The sequence below is a fragment of the Ambystoma mexicanum genome, chromosome 7p (genome assembly GCF_040938575.1).
Source record: "Ambystoma mexicanum isolate Mex_15411 chromosome 7p, UKY_AmexF1_1, whole genome shotgun sequence".
Classification (NCBI taxonomy): domain Eukaryota; kingdom Metazoa; phylum Chordata; class Amphibia; order Caudata; family Ambystomatidae; genus Ambystoma; species Ambystoma mexicanum.
The window spans coordinates 446555429-446578441 of NC_090939.1; the positions used below are offsets into that span (position 1 = coordinate 446555429).

The 23013-nt window shown below is 52.5% G+C and overlaps 1 protein-coding gene across 1 annotated transcript in view; it reads left to right on the plus strand.

Annotated features, from left to right (window-relative positions):
• LOC138526098 (suppressor of tumorigenicity 14 protein homolog) overlaps positions 1-23013 on the plus strand; it is a 1040494-nt gene that overhangs the window by 686579 nt on the left and 330902 nt on the right. The window lies entirely within an intron of this gene.

Consider the following 23013-nt stretch of genomic DNA (forward strand, 5'->3'; position numbering starts at 1 on the left):
ATGGCCTACTGTCCTGCGTTCCCACAGGTGTCCTGATGAAAACGGTACCTCACATGTGTGGGTGCACCTACCTGGCCGCCAAGGGGAAAGCCTAAAACACAAGTAACCCCAAGTCTGTTTTCAGAGCGAAATTTCAGACATTCTGCCGACCAGCACAACATACAGATATGGGCATCGGGTGTCCAAGCCACCGAGCAAAAGCAGGGAACCCCATGGCTTTCCAAAAAGAGGACACCCGTGGGAATCCGCAGAGGTATGATTTGCGCACATCGCCCCAGAATTTATTACCCAGACAGCCCCGCAAAGTCCGAAATGTGGCGGAAAAAAATGCTTTTTCCGCACATTTCGCTCGGCGCACCCATCGAAACACGCCCCCAACAACACATGGCCTACCGTCCCGCGTTCCCACAGGTGTCCCAATGACAACGGTACCTCACATGTGTGAGTGCACCTACCTGGCCGCCAAGGGGAAAGCCTAAAACACAAGTAACCCCAAATCTGTTTTCAGAGCGAAATCTCAGACATTCTGCCGACCGGCACAACATACATATATGGGCCTCGTGTGTCCAAGCCACCGAGGAAAACAGGGAACCCCATGCATTTCTGAAAAGAGGACACCCGTGGGAATCCGCAGAGGTATGATTTGTGCACAGCGTCCCAGAATTTATTACCCAGACAGCCCCGCAAAGTCCGAAATGTGGGGGAAAAAAACGCTTTTTCCACACATTTCGCTCGACGCACCCATCGAAACACGCCCCCAACAACACATAGCCTACCGTCACTCATTCCCACAGGTGTCCCGATGAAAACAGTAGCTCACATGTGTGGGTGCACCTAGCTGGCCGCCAAGGGGAAAGCCTAAAACACAAGTAACCCCAAGTCTGTTTTCAGAGCAAAATCTCAGACATTCTGCCGACCGGCACAACATACAAATATGGGCCTCGGGTGTCCAAGCCACCAAGGAAAACAGGGATCCCCATGCATTTCCGAAAAGAGGACACCCGTGGGAATCTGCAGAGGTATGATTTGCGCACATCGGCCCAGAATGTATTACCCAGACAGCCCCGCAAAGTCCGAAATGTGGGGGGGAAAAACGCTTTTTCCGCACATTTCGCTCGACGCACCCATCGAAACACGCCCCCAACAACACATGGCCTACCGTCACGCGTTCCCACAGGTGTCCCGATGAAAACGGTACCTCACATGTGTGGGTGCACCTAGCTGGCCGCCAAGGGGAAAGCCTAAAACACAAGTAACCCCAAGTCTGTTTTCAGAGCGAAATCTCAGACATTCTGCCGACCGGCACAACATACAAATATGGGCCTCGGGTGTCCAAGCCACCAAGGAAAACAGGGATCCCCATGCATTTCCGAAAAGAGGACACCCGTGGGAATCTGCAGAGGTATGATTTGCGCACATCGGCCCAGAATGTATTACCCAGACAGCCCCGCAAAGTCCGAAATGTGGGGGGAAAAAACGCTTTTTCCGCACATTTCGCTCGACGCACCCATCGAAACACGCCCCCAACAACACATGGCCTACCGTCACGCGTTCCCACAGGTGTCCCGATGAAAACGGTACCTCACATGTGTGGGTGCACCTACCTGGCCGCCAAGGGGAAAGCCTAAAACACAAGTAACCCCAAGTCTGTTTTCAGAGCGAAATCTCAGACATTCTGCCGACCGGCACAACATACAGATATGGGCCTCGGGTGTCCAAGCCACCGAGGAAAAAAGGGAACCCCATGCATTTCTGAAAAGAGGACATCCGCGGGAATCCGCAGAGGTATGATTTGCGCACATCGCCCCAGAATCTATTACCCAGACTGCCCCGCAAAGTCCAAAATGTGGGGGGAAAAAACGCTTTTTCCGCACATTTCGCTCGACGCACCCATCGAAACACGCCCCCAACAACACATGGCCTACCGTCACGCGTTCCCACAGGTGTCCCGATGAAAACGGTACCTCACATGTGTGGGTGCACCTAGCTGGCCGCCAAGGGGAAAGCCTAAAACACAAGTAACCCCAAGTCTGTTTTCAGAGCGAAATCTCAGACATTCTGCCGACCGGCACAACATACAAATATGGGCCTCGGGTGTCCAAGCCACCAAGGAAAACAGGGATCCCCATGCATTTCCGAAAAGAGGACACCCGTGGGAATCTGCAGAGGTATGATTTGCGCACATCGGCCCAGAATGTATTACCCAGACAGCCCCGCAAAGTCCGAAATGTGGGGGAAAAAAACGCTTTTTCCGCACATTTGGCTCGACGCACCCATTGAAACACGCCCCCAACAACACATGGCCTACCGTCACGCGTTCCCACAGGTGTCACGATGAAAACGGTACCTCACATGTGTGGGTGCACCTACCTGGCCGCCAAGGGGAAAGCCTAAAACACAAGGCACCCCAAGTCTGTTTTCAGAGCGAAATCTCAGACATTCTGCCGACCGGCACAACATACAGATATGGGCTCCGGGTGTCCAAGCCACCGAGGAAAACAGGGAACCCCATGCATTTCCGAAAAGAGGACACCCGTGGGGATCCGCAGAGGTATGATTTGCGCACATCGACAAAGAATTTATTACCCAGACAGCCCCGCAAAGTCCGAAATGTGGGGGAAAAAAACGCTTTTTCCGCACATTTTGCTCGGCGCACCCATTGAAAACTTGCCCCTAACAACACATGGCCTATCGTCCCGAGTTCCCACAGGTGTCCCGATGAAAACGGTACCTCACATGTGTGGGTGCACCTAACTGGCCGCCAAGGGGAAAGCCTAAAACATAAGTAACCCCAAGTCTGTTTTCAGAGCGAAATCTCAGACATTCTGCCGACCGGCACAACATACAGATATGGGCCTCGGGTGTCCAGGCCACTGAGGAAAACAGGGAACCCCATGCATTTCTGAAAAGAGGACACCCGTGGGAATCCGAAGAGGTATGATTTGAGCACATCGGCCCAGAATTTATTACCCAGACAGCCCCGCAAAGTCCGAAATGTGGGAGAAAAAAACACTTTTTCCGCACATTTCGCTCGACGCACCTATCGAAACATGCCCCCAACAACACATGGCCTACCGTCACGTGTTCCCACAGGTGTCCCGATGAAAACGGTACCTCACATGTGTGGGTGCAAATACCTGTCCGCCAAGGGGAAAGCCAAAAACACAACCCCAAGTAACCCCAAGTCTGTTTTCAGAGCGAAATCTCAGACATTCTACCGACCGGCACAACAAAGCCACCGAGGAAAACAGGGAACCCCATGCATTTCCAAAAAGAGGACACCCGTGGGAATCGGCAGAGGTATGATTTGCGCACATCGGCCCAGAATTTATTACCCAGACAGCCCCGCAAAGTCCGAAATGTGTGGGAAAAAACCGCTTTTTCCGCACATTTCGTTCGGCGCACCCATCGAAACACGCCCCCAACAACACATGGCCTACCGTCCCGCGTTCCCACAGGTGTCCTGATGAAAACGCTACCTCACATGTGTGGGTGCACCTACCTGGCCGCCAAGGGGAAAGCCTAAAACACAAGTAACCCCAAGTCTGTTTTCAGAGCGAAATCTCAGACATTCTGCCGACCAGCACAACATAAAGATATGGGCCTCGGGTGTCCAAGCCACCGAGCAAAAGCAGGGAACCCCATGCATTTCCAAAAAGAGGACACCCGTGGGAATCCGCAGAGGTATGATTCGCGCACATCGCCCCAGAATTTATTACCCAGTCAGCCCCGCAAAGTCCGAAATGTGGCCGAAAAAAACGCTTTTTCCGCACATTTCGCTCGGCGCACCCATCGAAACACGCCCCCAACAACACATGGCCTACCGTCCCGCGTTCCCACAGGTGTCCCAATGAAAACGGTACCTCACATGTGTGAGTGCACCTACCTGGCCGCCAAGGGGAAAGCCTAAAACACAAGTAACCCCAAATCTATTTTCAGAGCGAAATCTCAGACATTCTGCCGACCGGCACAACATACAGATATGGGCCTCGGGTGTCCAAGCCACCAAGGAAAACAGGGTACCCCATGCATTTCCGAAAAGAGGACACCCGTGGGAATCCACAGAGGTATGATTTGCGCACATCGCCCCAGAATTTATTACCCAGACAGCCCCGCAAAGTCTGAAATGTGGCGGAAAAAAACACTTTTTCCGCACATTTCGCTCGATGCACCCATCGAAACACGCGTCCAACAACACATGGTCTACCGTCCCACGTTCCCAAAGGTGTCCCGATGAAAACGGTACCTCACATGTGTGGGTGCACCTACCTGGCCGCCAAGGGGAAAGCCTAAAACACAAGTAACTCCAGGTCTGTTTTCAGAGCGAAATCTCAGACATTCTGCCGACCGGCACAACATACAGATATGGGCCTCGGGTGTCCAAGCCACCGAGGAAAACAGGGAACCCCATGCATTTCCGAAAAGAGGACACCCGTGGGAATCCGTAGAGGTATGATTTGCGCACATCACCCCAGAATTTATTACCCAGACAGCCCCGCAAAGTCCGAAATGTGGGGGAAAAAAACGCTTTTTCCGCACATTTTGCTCGACGCACCCATCGAAACACACCCCCAACAACACATGGCCTACTGTCACGCGTTCCCACAGGTGTCCCGATGAAAACGGTACCTCACATGTGTGGGTGCACCTACCTGGCCGCCAAGGGGAAAGCCTAAAACACAAGTAACCCCAAGTCTGTTTTCAGAGCGAAATCTCAGACATTCTGCCGACCGGCACAACATACAGATATGGGCCTAGGGTGTCCAAGCCACCGAGGAAAACAGGGAACCCCATGCATTTCCGAAAAGAGGACACCCGTGGGAATCCGCAGAGGTATGATTTGCGCACATCGCCCCAGAATTTATTACCCAGACAGCCCCGCAAAGTCTGAAATGTGGGGGAAAAAACTCTTTTTCCGCACATTTCGCTCGGCGCACCCATCGAAACACACCCCCAACAACACATGGCCTACCGTCCCACGTTCCCACAGGTGTCCCGATGAAAACGGTACCTCACATGTGTGGGTGCACCTACCTGGCCGCCAAGGGGAAAGCCTAAAACACAAGTAACCCACGTCTGTTTTCAGAGCGAAATCTCAGACATTCTGCCGACCGGCACAACATACAGATATGGGCCTCGGGTGTTCAAGCCACCGAGGAAAACAGGGAACCCCATGCATTTCCGAAAAGTGGACACCCGTGGGAATCCACAGAGGTATGATTTGCGCACATCACCCCAGAATTTATTACCCAGACAGCCCCGCAAAGTCCGAAATGTGGGGGAAAAACACTTTTTCTGCACATTTTGCTCGACGCACCCATCGAAACACGCCCCCAACAACACATGGCCTACTGTCACGCATTCCCACAGGTGTCCCGATGAAAACAGTACCTCACATGTGTGGGTGCACCTACCTGGCCGCCAAGGGGAAAGCCTAAAACACAGGTAACCCAAGTCTGTTTTCAGAGCAAAATCTCAGACATTCTGCCGACCAGCACAACATACAGATATGGGCCTCGGGTGTCCAAGCCACCGAGGAAAACAGGGAACCCCATGCATTTCCGAAAAGAGGACACCCGTGGGAATCCGCAGAGGTATGATTTGCGCACATCGGCCCAGAATTTATTACCCAGACAGCCCCGCAAAGTCCAAAATGTGGGGGAAAAAAACGCTTTTTCTGCACATTTTGCTCGGCGCACCCATCGAAACACGCCCCCAACAACACATGGCCTACCGTCCCACGTTCCCACAGTTGTCTTGATGAAAACGGTGCCTCACATGTGTGGGTGCACCTACCTGGCCGCCAAGGGGAAAGCCTAAAACACAAGTAACCCCAAGTCTGTTTTCAGAGCGAAATCTCAGACATTCTGCTGACCGGCACAACATACAGATATGGGCCTCGGGTTCCAAGCCACCGAGGAAAACGGGGAACCCCATACATTTCCGAAAAGAGGACACCCGTGGGAATCCGCAGAGGTATGATTTGCGCACATCGCCCCAGAATTTATTACCCAGACAGCCCCGCAAAGTCCGAAATGTGGGGGGAAAAAACAATTTTTCCGCACATTTTGCTCGACGCACCCATCGAAACACGCCCCCAACAACACATGGCCTACCTTCACGCGTTCCCACAGGAGTCCCGATGAAAACGGTACCTCACATGTGTGGGTGCACCTACCTGGCCGCCAAAGGGAAAGCCTAAAACACAAGTAACCCCAAGTCTGTTTTCAGAGCGAAATCTCAGACATTCTGCCGACCGGCACAACATACAGATATGGGCTTTGGGTGTCCAAGCCACCAAGGAAAACAGGGAACCCCATGCATTTCCAAAAAGAGGACACCCGTGGGAATCTGCAGAGGTATGATTTGCGCACATCGCCCAAGAATTTATTACCCAGACAGCCCCGCAAAGTCTGAAATGTGGGGGAAAAAACGCTTTTTCCACACATTTTGCTCGACGCACCCATCGAAACACGCCCCCAACAACACATGGCCTACCGTCCTGCGTTCCCACAGGTGTCCTGATGAAAATGGTACCTCACATGTGTGGGTGCACCTACCTGGCCGCCAAGGGGAAAGCCTAAAACACAAGTAACCCCAAGTCTGTTTTCAGACCGAAATCTCAGACATTCTGCGGACCGGCACAACATACAGATATGGGCCTCGGGTGTCCAAGCCACCAAGGAAAACAGGGAACCCCATGCAATTCCGAAAAGAGGACACCCGTGGGAATCTGCAGAGGTATGATTTGCGCACATCGGCCCAGAATTTATTAATCAGACAGCCCCGCAAAGTCCGAAATGTGGGGGAAAAAAACACTTTTTCTGCACATTTTGCTCGACGCACCCATCGAAACACGCCCCCAACAACACATGGCCTACCGTCCTGCGTTCCCACAGGTGTCCTGATGAAAACGGTACCTCACATGTGTGGGTGCACCTACCTGGCCGCCAAGGGGAAAGCCTAAAACACAAGTAACCCCAAGTCTGTTTTCAGAGCGAAATCTCAGACATTCTACCGACCGGCACAACATACAGATATGGGCCTCGTGTGTCCAAGCCACCGAGGAAAACAGGGAACCCCATGCATTTCCGAAAAGAGGACACCCATGGGAATCCGCAGAGGTATGATTTGTGCACAGCGTCCCAGAATTTATTACCCAGACAGCCCCGCAATGTCCGAAATGTTGGGGAAAATAACGCTTTTTCCGCACATTTCGCTCGACGCACCCATCGAAACACACCCCCAACAACACATGGCCTACCGTCACGCGTTCCCACAGGTGTCCGGATGAAAACGGTACCTCACATGTGTGGGTGCACCTACCTGGCCGCCAAGGGGAAAGCCTAAAACACAAGTAACCCCAAGTCTGTTTTCAGAGCGAAATCTCAGACATTCTACCGACCGGCACAACATACAGATATGGGCCTCGGGTGTCCAAGCCACCGAGGAAAACAGGGAGCCCCATGCATTTCCAAAAAGAGGACACCCGTGGGAATCCGTAGAGGTATGATTTGCGCACATCGGCCCAGAATTTATTACCCAGACAGCCCCGCAAAGTCCGAAAAGTGTGGGAAAAAAACGCTTTTTCCGCACATTTCGTTCGGCGCACCCATCGAAACACGCCCCCAACAACACATGGCCTACTGTCCTGCGTTCCCACAGGTGTCCTGATGAAAACGGTACCTCACATGTGTGGGTGCACCTACCTGGCCGCCAAGGGGAAAGCCTAAAACACAAGTAACCCCAAGTCTGTTTTCAGAGCGAAATTTCAGACATTCTGCCGACCAGCACAACATACAGATATGGGCATCGGGTGTCCAAGCCACCGAGCAAAAGCAGGGAACCCCATGGCTTTCCAAAAAGAGGACACCCGTGGGAATCCGCAGAGGTATGATTTGCGCACATCGCCCCAGAATTTATTACCCAGACAGCCCCGCAAAGTCCGAAATGTGGCGGAAAAAAATGCTTTTTCCGCACATTTCGCTCGGCGCACCCATCGAAACACGCCCCCAACAACACATGGCCTACCGTCCCGCGTTCCCACAGGTGTCCCAATGACAACGGTACCTCACATGTGTGAGTGCACCTACCTGGCCGCCAAGGGGAAAGCCTAAAACACAAGTAACCCCAAATCTGTTTTCAGAGCGAAATCTCAGACATTCTGCCGACCGGCACAACATACATATATGGGCCTCGTGTGTCCAAGCCACCGAGGAAAACAGGGAACCCCATGCATTTCTGAAAAGAGGACACCCATGGGAATCCGCAGAGGTATGATTTGTGCACAGCGTCCCAGAATTTATTACCCAGACAGCCCCGCAAAGTCCGAAATGTGGGGGAAAAAAACGCTTTTTCCACACATTTCGCTCGACGCACCCATCGAAACACGCCCCCAACAACACATAGCCTACCGTCACTCATTCCCACAGGTGTCCCGATGAAAACAGTAGCTCACATGTGTGGGTGCACCTAGCTGGCCGCCAAGGGGAAAGCCTAAAACACAAGTAACCCCAAGTCTGTTTTCAGAGCGAAATCTCAGACAATCTGCCGACCGGCACAACATACAAATATGGGCCTCGGGTGTCCAAGCCACCAAGGAAAACAGGGATCCCCATGCATTTCCGAAAAGAGGACATCCGCGGGAATCCGCAGAGGTATGATTTGCGCACATCGCCCCAGAATCTATTACCCAGACAGCCCCGCAAAGTCTGAAATGTGGGGGAAAAAAACGCTTTTTCCGCACATTTGGCTCGACGCACCCATTGAAACACGCCCCCAACAACACATGGCCTACCGTCACGCGTTCCCACAGGTGTCACGATGAAAACGGTACCTCACATGTGTGGGTGCACCTACCTGGCCGCCAAGGGGAAAGCCTAAAACACAAGGCACCCCAAGTCTGTTTTCAGAGCGAAATCTCAGACATTCTGCCGACCGGCACAACATACAGATATGGGCTCGGGGTGTCCAAGCCACCGAGGAAAACAGGGAACCCCATGCATTTCTGAAAAGAGGACACCCGTGGGGATCCGCAGAGGTATGATTTGCGCACATCGACAAAGAATTTATTACCCAGACAGCCCCGCAAAGTCCGAAATGTGGGGGAAAAAAACGCTTTTTCCGCACATTTTGCTCGGCGCACCCATTGAAAACTTGCCCCTAACAAAACATGGCCTATCGTCCCGAGTTCCCACAGGTGTCCCGATGAAAACGGTACCTCACATGTGTGGGTGCACCTAACTGGCCGCCAAGGGGAAAGCCTAAAACATAAGTAACCCCAAGTCTGTTTTCAGAGCGAAATCTCAGACATTCTGCCGACCGGCACAACATACAGATATGGGCCTCGGGTGTCCAGGCCACTGAGGAAAACAGGGAACCCCATGCATTTCTGAAAAGAGGACACCCGTGGGAATCCGAAGAGGTATGATTTGAGCACATCGGCCCAGAATTTATTACCCAGACAGCCCCGCAAAGTCCGAAATGTGGGAGAAAAAAACACTTTTTCCGCACATTTCGCTCGACGCACCTATCGAAACATGCCCCCAACAACACATGGCCTACCGTCACGTGTTCCCACAGGTGTCCCGATGAAAACGGTACCTCACATGTGTGGGTGCAAATACCTGTCCGCCAAGGGGAAAGCCAAAAACACAACCCCAAGTAACCCCAAGTCTGTTTTCAGAGCGAAATCTCAGACATTCTACCGACCGGCACAACAAAGCCACTGAGGAAAACAGGGAACCCCATGCATTTCCAAAAAGAGGACACCCGTGGGAATCGGCAGAGGTATGATTTGCGCACATCGGCCCAGAATTTATTACCCAGACAGCCCCGCAAAGTCCGAAATGTGTGGGAAAAAAACGCTTTTTCCGCACATTTCGTTCGGCGCACCCATCGAAACACGCCCCCAACAACACATGGCCTACCGTCCCGCGTTCCCACAGGTGTCCTGATGAAAACGCTACCTCACATGTGTGGGTGCACCTACCTGGCCGCCAAGGGGAAAGCCTAAAACACAAGTAACCCCAAGTCTGTTTTCAGAGCGAAATCTCAGACATTCTGCCGACCAGCACAACATAAAGATATGGGCCTCGGGTGTCCAAGCCACCGAGCAAAAGCAGGGAACCCCATGCATTTCCAAAAAGAGGACACCCGTGGGAATCCGCAGAGGTATGATTCGCGCACATCGCCCCAGAATTTATTACCCAGTCAGCCCTGCAAAGTCCGAAATGTGGCCGAAAAAAACGCTTTTTCCGCACATTTCGCTCGGCGCACCCATCGAAACACGCCCCCAATAACACATGGCCTACCGTCCCTCGTTCCCACAGGTGTCCCAATGACAACGGTACCTCACATGTGTGAGTGCACCTACCTGGCCGCCAAGGGGAAAGCCTAAAACACAAGTAACCCCAAATCTGTTTTCAGAGCGAAATCTCAGACATTCTGCCGACCGGCACAACATACATATATGGGCATCGTGTGTCCAAGCCACCGAGGAAAACAGGGAACCCCATGCATTTCTGAAAAGAGGACACCCATGGGAATCCGCAGAGGTATGATTTGTGCACAGCGTCCCAGAATTTATTACCCAGACAGCCCCGCAAAGTCCGAAATGTGGGGGAAAAAAACGCTTTTTCCACACATTTCGCTCGACGCACCCATCGAAACACGCCCCCAACAACACATAGCCTACCGTCACTCATTCCCACAGGTGTCCCGATGAAAACAGTAGCTCACATGTGTGGGTGCACCTAGCTGGCCGCCAAGGGGAAAGCCTAAAACACAAGTAACCCCAAGTCTGTTTTCAGAGCGAAATCTCAGACATTCTGCCGACCGGCACAACATACAAATATGGGCCTCGGGTGTCCAAGACACCAAGGAAAACAGGGATCCCCATGCATTTCCGAAAAGAGGACACCCGTGGGAATCTGCAGAGGTATGATTTGCGCACATCGGCCCAGAATGTATTACCCAGACAGCCCCGCAAAGTCCGAAATGTGGGGGGAAAAAACGCTTTTTCCGCACATTTCGCTCGACGCACCCATCGAAACACGCCCCCAACAACACATGGCCTACCGTCAGGCGTTCCCACAGGTGTCCCGATGAAAACGGTACCTCACATGTGTGGGTGCACCTAGCTGGGCGCCAAGGGGAAAGCCTAAAACACAAGTAACCCCAAGTCTGTTTTCAGAGCGAAATCTCAGACATTCTGCCGACCGGCACAACATACAAATATGGGCCTCGGGTGTCCAAGCCACCGAGGAAAAGAGGGAACCCCATGCATTTCTGAAAAGAGGACACCCGTGGGAATCTGCAGAGGTATGATTTGCGCACATCGCCCCAGAATCTATTACCCAGACAGCCCCGCAAAGTCTGAAATGTGGGAGAAAAAAACGCTTTTTCCGCACATTTCGCTCGACGCACCCATTGAAACACGCCCCCAACAACACATGGCCTACCGTCACGCGTTCCCACAGGTGTCACGATGAAAACGGTACCTCACATGTGTGGGTGCACCTACCTGGCCGCCAAGGGGAAAGCCTAAAACACAAGGCACCCCAAGTCTGTTTTCAGAGCGAAATCTCAGACATTCTGCCGACCGGCACAACATACAGATATGGGCTCCGGGTGTCCAAGCCACCGAGGAAAACAGGGAACCCCATGCATTTCCGAAAAGAGGACACCCGTGGGGATCCGCAGAGGTATGATTTGCGCACATCGACAAAGAATTTATTACCCAGACAGCCCCGCAAAGTCCGAAATGTGGGGGAAAAAAACGCTTTTTCCGCACATTTTGCTCGGCGCACCCATTGAAAACTTGCCCCTAACAACACATGGTCTATCGTCCCGAGTTCCCACAGGTGTCCCGATGAAAACGGTACCTCACATGTGTGGGTGCACCTAACTGGCCGCCAAGGGGAAAGCCTAAAACATAAGTAACCCCAAGTCTGTTTTCAGAGCGAAATCTCAGACATTCTGCCGACCGGCACCACATACAGATATGGGCCTCGGGTGTCCAGGCCACTGAGGAAAACAGGGAACCCCATGCATTTCTGAAAAGAGGACACCCGTGGGAATCCGAAGAGGTATGATTTGAGCACATCGGCCCAGAATTTATTACCCAGACAGCCCCGCAAAGTCCGAAATGTGGGAGAAAAAAACACTTTTTCCGCACATTTCGCTCGACGCACCTATCGAAACATGCCCCCAACAACACATGGCCTACCGTCACGTGTTCCCACAGGTGTCCCGATGAAAACGGTACCTCACATGTGTGGGTGCAAATACCTGTCCGCCAAGGGGAAAGCCAAAAACACAACCCCAAGTAACCCCAAGTCTGTTTTCAGAGCGAAATCTCAGACATTCTACCGACCGGCACAACAAAGCCACTGAGGAAAACAGGGAACCCCATGCATTTCCAAAAAGAGGACACCCGTGGGAATCGGCAGAGGTATGATTTGCGCACATCGGCCCAGAATTTATTACCCAGACAGCCCCGCAAAGTCCGAAATGTGTGGGAAAAAACCGCTTTTTCCGCACATTTCGTTCGGCGCACCCATCGAAACACGCCCCCAACAACACATGGCCTACCGTCCCGCGTTCCCACAGGTGTCCTGATGAAAACGCTACCTCACATGTGTGGGTGCACCTACCTGGCCGCCAAGGGGAAAGCCTAAAACACAAGTAACCCCAAGTCTGTTTTCAGAGCGAAATCTCAGACATTCTGCCGACCAGCACAACATAAAGATATGGGCCTCGGGTGTCCAAGCCACCGAGCAAAAGCAGGGAACCCCATGCATTTCCAAAAAGAGGACACCCGTGGGAATCCGCAGAGGTATGATTCGCGCACATCGCCCCAGAATTTATTACCCAGTCAGCCCTGCAAAGTCCGAAATGTGGCCGAAAAAAACGCTTTTTCCGCACATTTCGCTCGATGCACCCATCGAAACACGCGTCCAACAACACATGGTCTACCGTCCCACGTTCCCAAAGGTGTCCCGATGAAAACGGTACCTCACATGTGTGAGTGCACCTACCTGGCCGCCAAGGGGAAAGCCTAAAACACAAGTAACTCCAGGTCTGTTTTCAGAGCGAAATCTCAGACATTCTGCCGACCGGCACAACATACAGATATGGGCCTCGGGTGTCCAAGCCACCGAGGAAAACAGGGAACCCCATGCATTTCCGAAAAGAGGACACCCGTGGGAATCCGTAGAGGTATGATTTGCGCACATCACCCCAGAATTTATTACCCAGACAGCCCTGCAAAGTCCGAAATGTGGGGGAAAAAAACGCTTTTTCCGCACATTTTGCTCGACGCACCCATCGAAACACACCCCCAACAACACATGGCCTACTGTCACGCGTTCCCACAGGTGTCCCGATGAAAACGGTACCTCACATGTGTGGGTGCACCTACCTGGCCGCCAAGGGGAAAGCCTAAAACAAAAGTAACCCCAAGTCTGTTTTCAGAGCGAAATCTCAGACATTCTGCCGACCGGCACAACATACAGATATGGGCCTAGGGTGTCCAAGCCACCGAGGAAAACAGGGAACCCCATGCATTTCCGAAAAGAGGACACCCGTGGGAATCCGCAGAGGTATGATTTGCGCACATCGCCCCAGAATTTATTACCCAGACAGCCCCGCAAAGTCTGAAATGTGGGGGAAAAAACTCTTTTTCCGCACATTTCGCTCGGCGCACCCATCGAAACACACCCCCAACAACACATGGCCTACCGTCCCACGTTCCCACAGGTGTCCCAATGAAAACGGTACCTCACATGTGTGGGTGCACCTACCTGGCCGCCAAGGGGAAAGCCTAAAACACAAGTAACCCACGTCTGTTTTCAGAGCGAAATCTCAGACATTCTGCCGACCGGCACAACATACAGATATGGGCCTCGGGTGTTCAAGCCACCGAGGAAAACAGGGAACCCCATGCATTTCCGAAAAGTGGACACCCGTGGGAATCCACAGAGGTATGATTTGCGCACATCACCCCAGAATTTATTACCCAGACAGCCCCGCAAAGTCCGAAATGTGGGGGAAAAAACACTTTTTCTGCACATTTTGCTCGACGCACCCATCGAAACACGCCCCCAACAACACATGGCCTACTGTCACGCATTCCCACAGGTGTCCCGATGAAAACAGTACCTCACATGTGTGGGTGCACCTACCTGGCCGCCAAGGGGAAAGCCTAAAACACAGGTAACCCAAGTCTGTTTTCAGAGCAAAATCTCAGACATTCTGCCGACCAGCACAACATACAGATATGGGCCTCGGGTGTCCAAGCCACCGAGGAAAACAGGGAACCCCATGCATTTCCGAAAAGAGGACACCCGTGGGAATCCGCAGAGGTATGATTTGCGCACATCGGCCCAGAATTTATTACCCAGACAGCCCCGCAAAGTCCAAAATGTGGGGGAAAAAAACGCTTTTTCTGCACATTTTGCTCGGCGCACCCATCGAAACACGCCCCCAACAACACATGGCCTACCGTCCCACGTTCCCACAGTTGTCTTGATGAAAACGGTACCTCACATGTGTGGGTGCACCTACCTGGCCGCCAAGGGGAAAGCCTAAAACACAAGTAACCCCAAGTCTGTTTTCAGAGCGAAATCTCAGACATTCTGCTGACCGGCACAACATACAGATATGGGCCTCGGGTTCCAAGCCACCGAGGAAAACGGGGAACCCCATACATTTCCGAAAAGAGGACACCCGTGGGAATCCGCAGAGGTATGATTTGCGCACATCGCCCCAGAATTTATTACCCAGACAGCCCCGCAAAGTCCGAAATGTGGGGGGAAAAAACAATTTTTCCGCACATTTTGCTCGACGCACCCATCGAAACACGCCCCCAACAACACATGGCCTACCTTCACGCGTTCCCACAGGAGTCCCGATGAAAACGGTACCTCACATGTGTGGGTGCACCTACCTGGCCGCCAAAGGGAAAGCCTAAAACACAAGTAACCCCAAGTCTGTTTTCAGAGCGAAATCTCAGACATTCTGCCGACCGGCACAACATACAGATATGGGCTTTGGGTGTCCAAGCCACCAAGGAAAACAGGGAACCCCATGCATTTCCAAAAAGAGGACACCCGTGGGAATCTGCAGAGGTATGATTTGCGCACATCACCCCAGAATTTATTACCCAGACAGCCCCGCAAAGTCCGAAATGTGGGGGAAAAAAACGCTTTTTCCGCACATTTCGCTCGACGCACCCATCGAAACACGCCCCCAACAACACATGGCCTACTGTCACGCGTTCCCACAGGTGTCCCGATGAAAACGGTACCTCACATGTGTGGGTGCACCTACCTGGCCGCCAAGGGGAAAGCCTGAAACACAAGTAACCCCAAGTCTGTTTTCAGAGCGAAATCTCAGACATTCTGCCGACCGGCACAACATACAGATATGGGCTCCGGGTGTCCAAGCCACCGAGGAAAACAGGGAACCCCATGCATTTCCGAAAAGAGGACACCCGTGGGAATCCGCAGAGGTATGATTTGCGCACATCGCCCAAGAATTTATTACCCAGACAGCCCCGCAAAGTCTGAAATGTGGGGAAAAAAAACGCTTTTTCCGCACATTTTGCTCGACGCACCCATCGAAACACGCCCCCAACAACACATGGCCTACCGTCCTGCGTTCCCACAGGTGTCCTGATGAAAATGGTACCTCACATGTGTGGGTGCACCTACCTGGCCGCCAAGGGGAAAGCCTAAAACACAAGTAACCCCAAGTCTGTTTTCAGAGCGAAATCTCAGACATTCTGCGGACCGGCACAACATACAGATATGGGCCTCGGGTGTCCAAGCCACCAAGGAAAACAGGGAACCCCATGCAATTCCGAAAAGAGGACACCCGTGGGAATCTGCAGAGGTATGATTTGCGCACATCGGCCCAGAATTTATTAATCAGACAGCCCCGCAAAGTCCGAAATGTGGGGGAAAAAAACACTTTTTCTGCACATTTTGCTCGACGCACCCATCGAAACACGCCCCCAACAACACATGGCCTACCGTCCTGCGTTCCCACAGGTGTCCTGATGAAAACGGTACCTCACATGTGTGGGTGCACCTACCTGGCCGCCAAGGGGAAAGCCTAAAACACAAGTAACCCCAAGTCTGTTTTCAGAGCGAAATCTCAGACATTCTACCGACCGGCACAACATACAGATATGGGCCTCGTGTGTCCAAGCCACCGAGGAAAACAGGGAACCCCATGCATTTCCGAAAAGAGGACACCCATGGGAATCCGCAGAGGTATGATTTGTGCACAGCGTCCCAGAATTTATTACCCAGACAGCCCCGCAATGTCCGAAATGTGGGTGAAAAAAACGCTTTTTCCGCACATTTCGCTCGACGCACCCATCGAAACACGCCCCCAACAACACATGGCCTACCGTCACGCGTTCCCACAGGTGTCCCGATGAAAACGGTACCTCACATGTGTGGGTGCACCTACCTGGCCGCCAAGGGGAAAGCCTAAAACACAAGTAACCCCAAGTCTGTTTTCAGAGCGAAATCTCAGACATTCTACCGACCGGCACAACATACAGATATGGGCCTCGGGTGTCCAAGCCACCGAGGAAAACAGGGAGCCCCATGCATTTCCAAAAAGAGGACACCCGTGGGAATCCGCAGAGGTATGATTTGCGCACATCGGCCCAGAATTTATTACCCAGACAGCCCCGCAAAGTCCGAAAAGTGTGGGGAAAAAACGCTTTTTCCGCACATTTCGTTCGGCGCACCCATCGAAACACGCCCCCAACAACACATGGCCTACTGTCCTGCGTTCCCACAGGTGTCCTGATGAAAACGGTACCTCACATGTGTGGGTGCACCTACCTGGCCGCCAAGGGGAAAGCCTAAAACACAAGTAACCCCAAGTCTGTTTTCAGAGCGAAATTTCAGACATTCTGCCGACCAGCACAACATACAGATATGGGCATCGGGTGTCCAAGCCACCGAGCAAAAGCAGGGAACCCCATGGCTTTCCAAAAAGAGGACACCCGTGGGAATCCGCAGAGGTATGATTTGCGCACATCGCCCCAGAATTTATTACCCAGACAGCCCCGCAAAGTCCGAAATGTGGCGGAAAAAAATGCTTTTTCCGCACATTTCGCTCGGCGCACCCATCGAAACATGCCCCCAACAACACATGGCCTACCGTCCCGCGTTCCCACAGGTGTCCCAATGACAACGGTACCTCACATGTGTGAGTGCACCTACCTGGCCGCCAAGGGGAAAGCCTAAAACACAAGTAACCCCAAATCTGTTTTCAGAGCGAAATCTCAGACATTCTGCCGACCGGCACAACATACATATATGGGCCTCGTGTGTCCAAGCCACCGAGGAAAACAGGGAACCCCATGCATTTCTGAAAAGAGGACACCCATGGGAATCCGCAGAGGTATGATTTGTGCACAGCGTCCCAGAATTTATTACCCAGACAGCCCCGCAAAGTCCGAAATGTGGGGGAAAAAAACGCTTTTTCCACACATTTCGCTCGACGCACCCATCGAAACACGCCCCCAACAACACATAGCCTACCGTCACTCATTCCCACAGGTGTCCCGATGAAAACAGTAGCTCACATGTGTGGGTGCACCTAGCTGGCCGCCAAGGGGAAAGCCTAAAACACAAGTAACCCCAAGTCTGTTTTCAGAGCGAAATCTCAGACATTCTGCCGACCGGCACAACATACAAATATGGGCCTCGGGTGTCCAAGCCACCAAGGAAAACAGGGATCCCCATGCATTTCCGAAAAGAGGACACCCGTGGGAATCTGCAGAGGTATGATTTGCGCACATCGGCCCAGAATGTATTACCCAGACAGCCCCGCAAAGTCCGAAATGTGGGGGGAAAAAACGCTTTTTCCGCACATTTCGCTCGACGCACCCATCGTAACACGCCCCAACAACACATGGCCTACCGTCCCACGTTCCCACAGTTGTCTTGATGAAAACGGTACCTCACATGTGTGGGTGCACCTACCTGGCCGCCAAGGGGAAAGCCTAAAACACAAGTAACCCCAAGTCTGTTTTCAGAGCGAAATCTCAGACATTCTGCTGACCGGCACAACATACAGATATGGGCCTCGGGTTCCAAGCCACCGAGGAAAACGGGGAACCCCATACATTTCCGAAAAGAGGACACCCGTGGGAATCCGCAGAGGTATGATTTGCGCACATCGCCCCAGAATTTATTACCCAGACAGCCCCGCAAAGTCCGAAATGTGGGGGAAAAAAACAATTTTTCCGCACATTTTGCTCGACGCACCCATCGAAACACGCCCCCAACAACACATGGCCTACCTTCACGCGTTCCCACAGGAGTCCCGATGAAAACGGTACCTCACATGTGTGGGTGCACCTACCTGGCCGCCAAAGGGAAAGCCTAAAACACAAGTAACCCCAAGTCTGTTTTCAGAGCGAAATCTCAGACATTCTGCCGACCGGCACAACATACAGATATGGGCTTTGGGTGTCCAAGCCACCAAGGAAAACAGGGAACCCCATGCATTTCCAAAAAGAGGACACCCGTGGGAATCTGCAGAGGTATGATTTGCGCACATCACCCCAGAATTTATTACCCAGACAGCCCCGCAAAGTCCGAAATGTGGGGGAAAAAAACGCTTTTTCCGCACATTTCGCTCGACGCACCCATCGAAACACGCCCCCAACAACACATGGCCTACTGTCACGCGTTCCCACAGGTGTCCCGATGAAAACGGTACCTCACATGTGTGGGTGCACCTACCTGGCCGCCAAGGGAAAAGCCTGAAACACAAGTAACCCCAAGTCTGTTTTCAGAGCGAAATCTCAGACATTCTGCCGACCGGCACAACATACAGATATGGGCCTAGGGTGTCCAAGCCACCGAGGAAAACAGGGAACCCCATGCATTTCCGAAAAGAGGACACCCGTGGGAATCCGCAGAGGTATGATTTGCGCACATCGCCCAAGAATTTATTACCCAGACAGCCCCACAAAGTCTGAAATGTGGGGGAAAAAAACGCTTTTTCCGCACATTTTGCTCGACGCACCCATCGAAACACGCCCCCAACAACACATGGCCTACCGTCCTGCGTTCCCACAGGTGTCCTGATGAAAATGGTACCTCACATGTGTGGGTGCACCTACCTGGCCGCCAAGGGGAAAGCCTACAACACAAGTAACCCCAAGTCTGTTTTCAGAGCGAAATCTCAGACATTCTGCGGACCGGCACAACATACAGATATGGGCCTCGGGTGTCCAAGCCACCAAGGAAAACAGGGAACCCCATGCAATTCCGAAAAGAGGACACCCGTGGGAATCTGCAGAGGTATGATTTGCGCACATCGGCCCAGAATTTATTAATCAGACAGCCCCGCAAAGTCCGAAATGTGGGGGAAAAAAACACTTTTTCTGCACATTTTGCTCGACGCACCCATCGAAACACGCCCCCAACAACACATGGCCTACCGTCCTGCGTTCCCACAGGTGTCCTGATGAAAACGGTACCTCACATGTGTGGGTGCACCTACCTGGCCGCCAAGGGGAAAGCCTAAAACACAAGTAACCCCAAGTCTGTTTTCAGAGCGAAATCTCAGACATTCTACCGACCGGCACAACATACAGATAGGGGCCTCGTGTGTCCAAGCCACCGAGGAAAACAGGGAACCCCATGCATTTCCGAAAAGAGGACACCCATGGGAATCCGCAGAGGTATGATTTGTGCACAGCGTCCCAGAATTTATTACCCAGACAGCCCCGCAATGTCCGAAATGTGGGGGAAAAAAACGCTTTTTCCGCACATTTCGCTCGACGCACCCATCGAAACACGCCCCCAACAACACATGGCCTACCGTCACGCGTTCCCACAGGTGTCCCGATGAAAACGGTACCTCACATGTGTGGGTGCACCTACCTGGCCGCCAAGGGGAAAGCCTAAAACACAAGTAACCCCAAGTCTGTTTTCAGAGCGAAATCTCAGACATTCTACCGACCGGCACAACATACAGATATGGGCCTCGGGTGTCCAAGCCACCGAGGAAAACAGGGAGCCCCATGCATTTCCAAAAAGAGGACACCCGTGGGAATCCGCAGAGGTATGATTTGCGCACATCGGCCCAGAATTTATTACCCAGACAGCCCCGCAAAGTCCAAAATGTGGGGGAAAAAAACGCTTTTTCTGCACATTTCGTTCGGCGCACCCATCGAAACACGCCCCCAACAACCCATGGCCTACTGTCCTGCGTTCCCACAGGTGTCCTGATGAAAACGGTACCTCACATGTGTGGGTGCACCTACCTGGCCGCCAAGGGGAAAGCCTAAAACACAAGTAACCCCAAGTCTGTTTTCAGAGCGAAATTTCAGACATTCTGCCGACCAGCACAACATACAGATATGGGCATCGGGTGTCCAAGCCACCGAGCAAAAGCAGGGAACCCCATGGCTTTCCAAAAAGAGGACACCCGTGGGAATCCGCAGAGGTATGATTTGCGCACATCGCCCCAGAATTTATTACCCAGACAGCCCCGCAAAGTCCGAAATGTGGCGGAAAAAAATGCTTTTTCCGCACATTTCGCTCGGCGCACCCATCGAAACACGCCCCCAACACCACATGGCCTACCGTCCCGCGTTCCCACAGGTGTCCCAATGACAACGGTACCTCACATGTGTGAGTGCACCTACCTGGCCGCCAAGGGGAAAGCCTAAAACACAAGTAACCCCAAATCTGTTTTCAGAGCGAAATCTCAGACATTCTGCCGACCGGCACAACATACATATATATATGGGCCTCGTGTGTCCAAGCCACCGAGGAAAACAGGGAACCCCATGCATTTCTGAAAAGAGGACACCCATGGGAATCCGCAGAGGTATGATTTGTGCACAGCGTCCCAGAATTTATTACCCAGACAGCCCCGCAAAGTCCGAAATGTGGGGGAAAAAAACGCTTTTTCCACACATTTCGCTCGACGCACCCATCGAAACACGCCCCCAACAACACATAGCCTACCGTCACTCATTCCCACAGGTGTCCCATGAAAACAGTAGCTCACATGTGTGGGTGCACCTAGCTGGCCGCCAAGGGGAAAGCCTAAAACACAAGTAACCCCAAGTCTGTTTTCAGAGCAAAATCTCAGACATTCTGCCGACCGGCACAACATACAAATATGGGCCTCGGGTGTCCAAGCCACCAAGGAAAACAGGGATCCCCATGCATTTCCGAAAAGAGGACACCCGTGGGAATCTGCAGAGGTATGATTTGCGCACATCGGCCCAGAATGTATTACCCAGACAGCCCCGCAAAGTCCGAAATGTGGGGGGGAAAAACGCTTTTTCCGCACATTTCGCTCGACGCACCCATCGAAACACGCCCCCAACAACACATGGCCTACCGTCACGCGTTCCCACAGGTGTCCCGATGAAAACGGTACCTCACATGTGTGGGTGCACCTAGCTGGCCGCCAAGGGGAAAGCCTAAAACACAAGTAACCCCAAGTCTGTTTTCAGAGCGAAATCTCAGACATTCTGCCGACCGGCACAACATACAAATATGGGCCTCGGGTGTCCAAGCCACCAAGGAAAACAGGGATCCCCATGCATTTCCGAAAAGAGGACACCCGTGGGAATCTGCAGAGGTATGATTTGCGCACATCGGCCCAGAATGTATTACCCAGACAGCCCCGCAAAGTCCGAAATGTGGGGGGAAAAAACGCTTTTTCCGCACATTTCGCTCGACGCACCCATCGAAACACGCCCCCAACAACACATGGCCTACCGTCACGCGTTCCCACAGGTGTCCCGATGAAAACGGTACCTCACATGTGTGGGTGCACCTACCTGGCCGCCAAGGGGAAAGCCTAAAACACAAGTAACCCCAAGTCTGTTTTCAGAGCGAAATCTCAGACATTCTGCCGACCGGCACAACATACAGATATGGGCCTCGGGTGTCCAAGCCACCGAGGAAAAAAGGGAACCCCATGTGTGATGCCGGAAATGCATCTGAGGGACAGGGCCTCTGAATCCTTGTCCTTTCTCTGTTTTTACCGTGTGTTCTGTCATGTTTTCTGCCCAGGAGTCCATGAGGGACTCCTGGCAGTGCAGCTCTCTTTTGATTTGGTGAACAGACCCATGGGATACCCTTATGGCACCCATGGGTAGGGGTACAACCCTGTGCCCCTAGTGTATGTTTTTGGGCACCTGTGGGTGGCCCACAGAGCAGGGTATGGGCTGGTGGCAGCTCCATGCTGAATTTGACAGGTGCTCTGGGTGTCCTCCATTTTGGGATACCCAGGCCCTGCCATTGGAATCAGTTGATTCCTGATAGGAAACAAGATGGCCCCTGTGGCCTCTTGCTTTCTATTGCCTGTTATCTTGTTTTTCCCAAAGTCCTGGGAAGCCCTGACTCTGTCCCTTCCCCCTGACTGGCTGTTGGGTGGAAGTTCCATATATGGTGTTGTTGTGAAGGCCCAGCTAGACTGACTGGAGCCTTCCCAGTGACTGTATGTTGTGGGTACCTCCTGTGGGTGGGACCTGGGTGAATGGAGTGTGTGACCAATATACACTCCTTGTTGTGGTTGTCTGGTTTCTGGCATGAGAGACAAAGACTGAGACAGCCCTGCCCGAAACTGGCCTGAATGCAGTGTGTAGTGTTGAATGGCTGGGTACTTGTCCCAATCCACATTCCTTGTTGTGAGTGTCTGAAAGGGAGGAGTGTGGCCTGAATGCACTGTGTGCCTGATTGGCTGACTGACTGCATGAATGCCCTTCTGTGTGATTGGCTGCTGTGTGTGTGCCAGCAGTGTGGATGAGAGACAGAATAGTATATCTGGGGACCTCTCACCACTGGAAATTGTTCAGAAGCATTCAGAAGCTGAGTCTCCACTCAAGAGTAACTGGATTTGCTGATCCTCGACGTCCAGCTGGAAGAAGAAGACTTGCTGTGGCATTTGCTTCGACGGAACTGAAGGTTGTCGAAATCGTCGAGGACTGACCCGAGAGAGGAC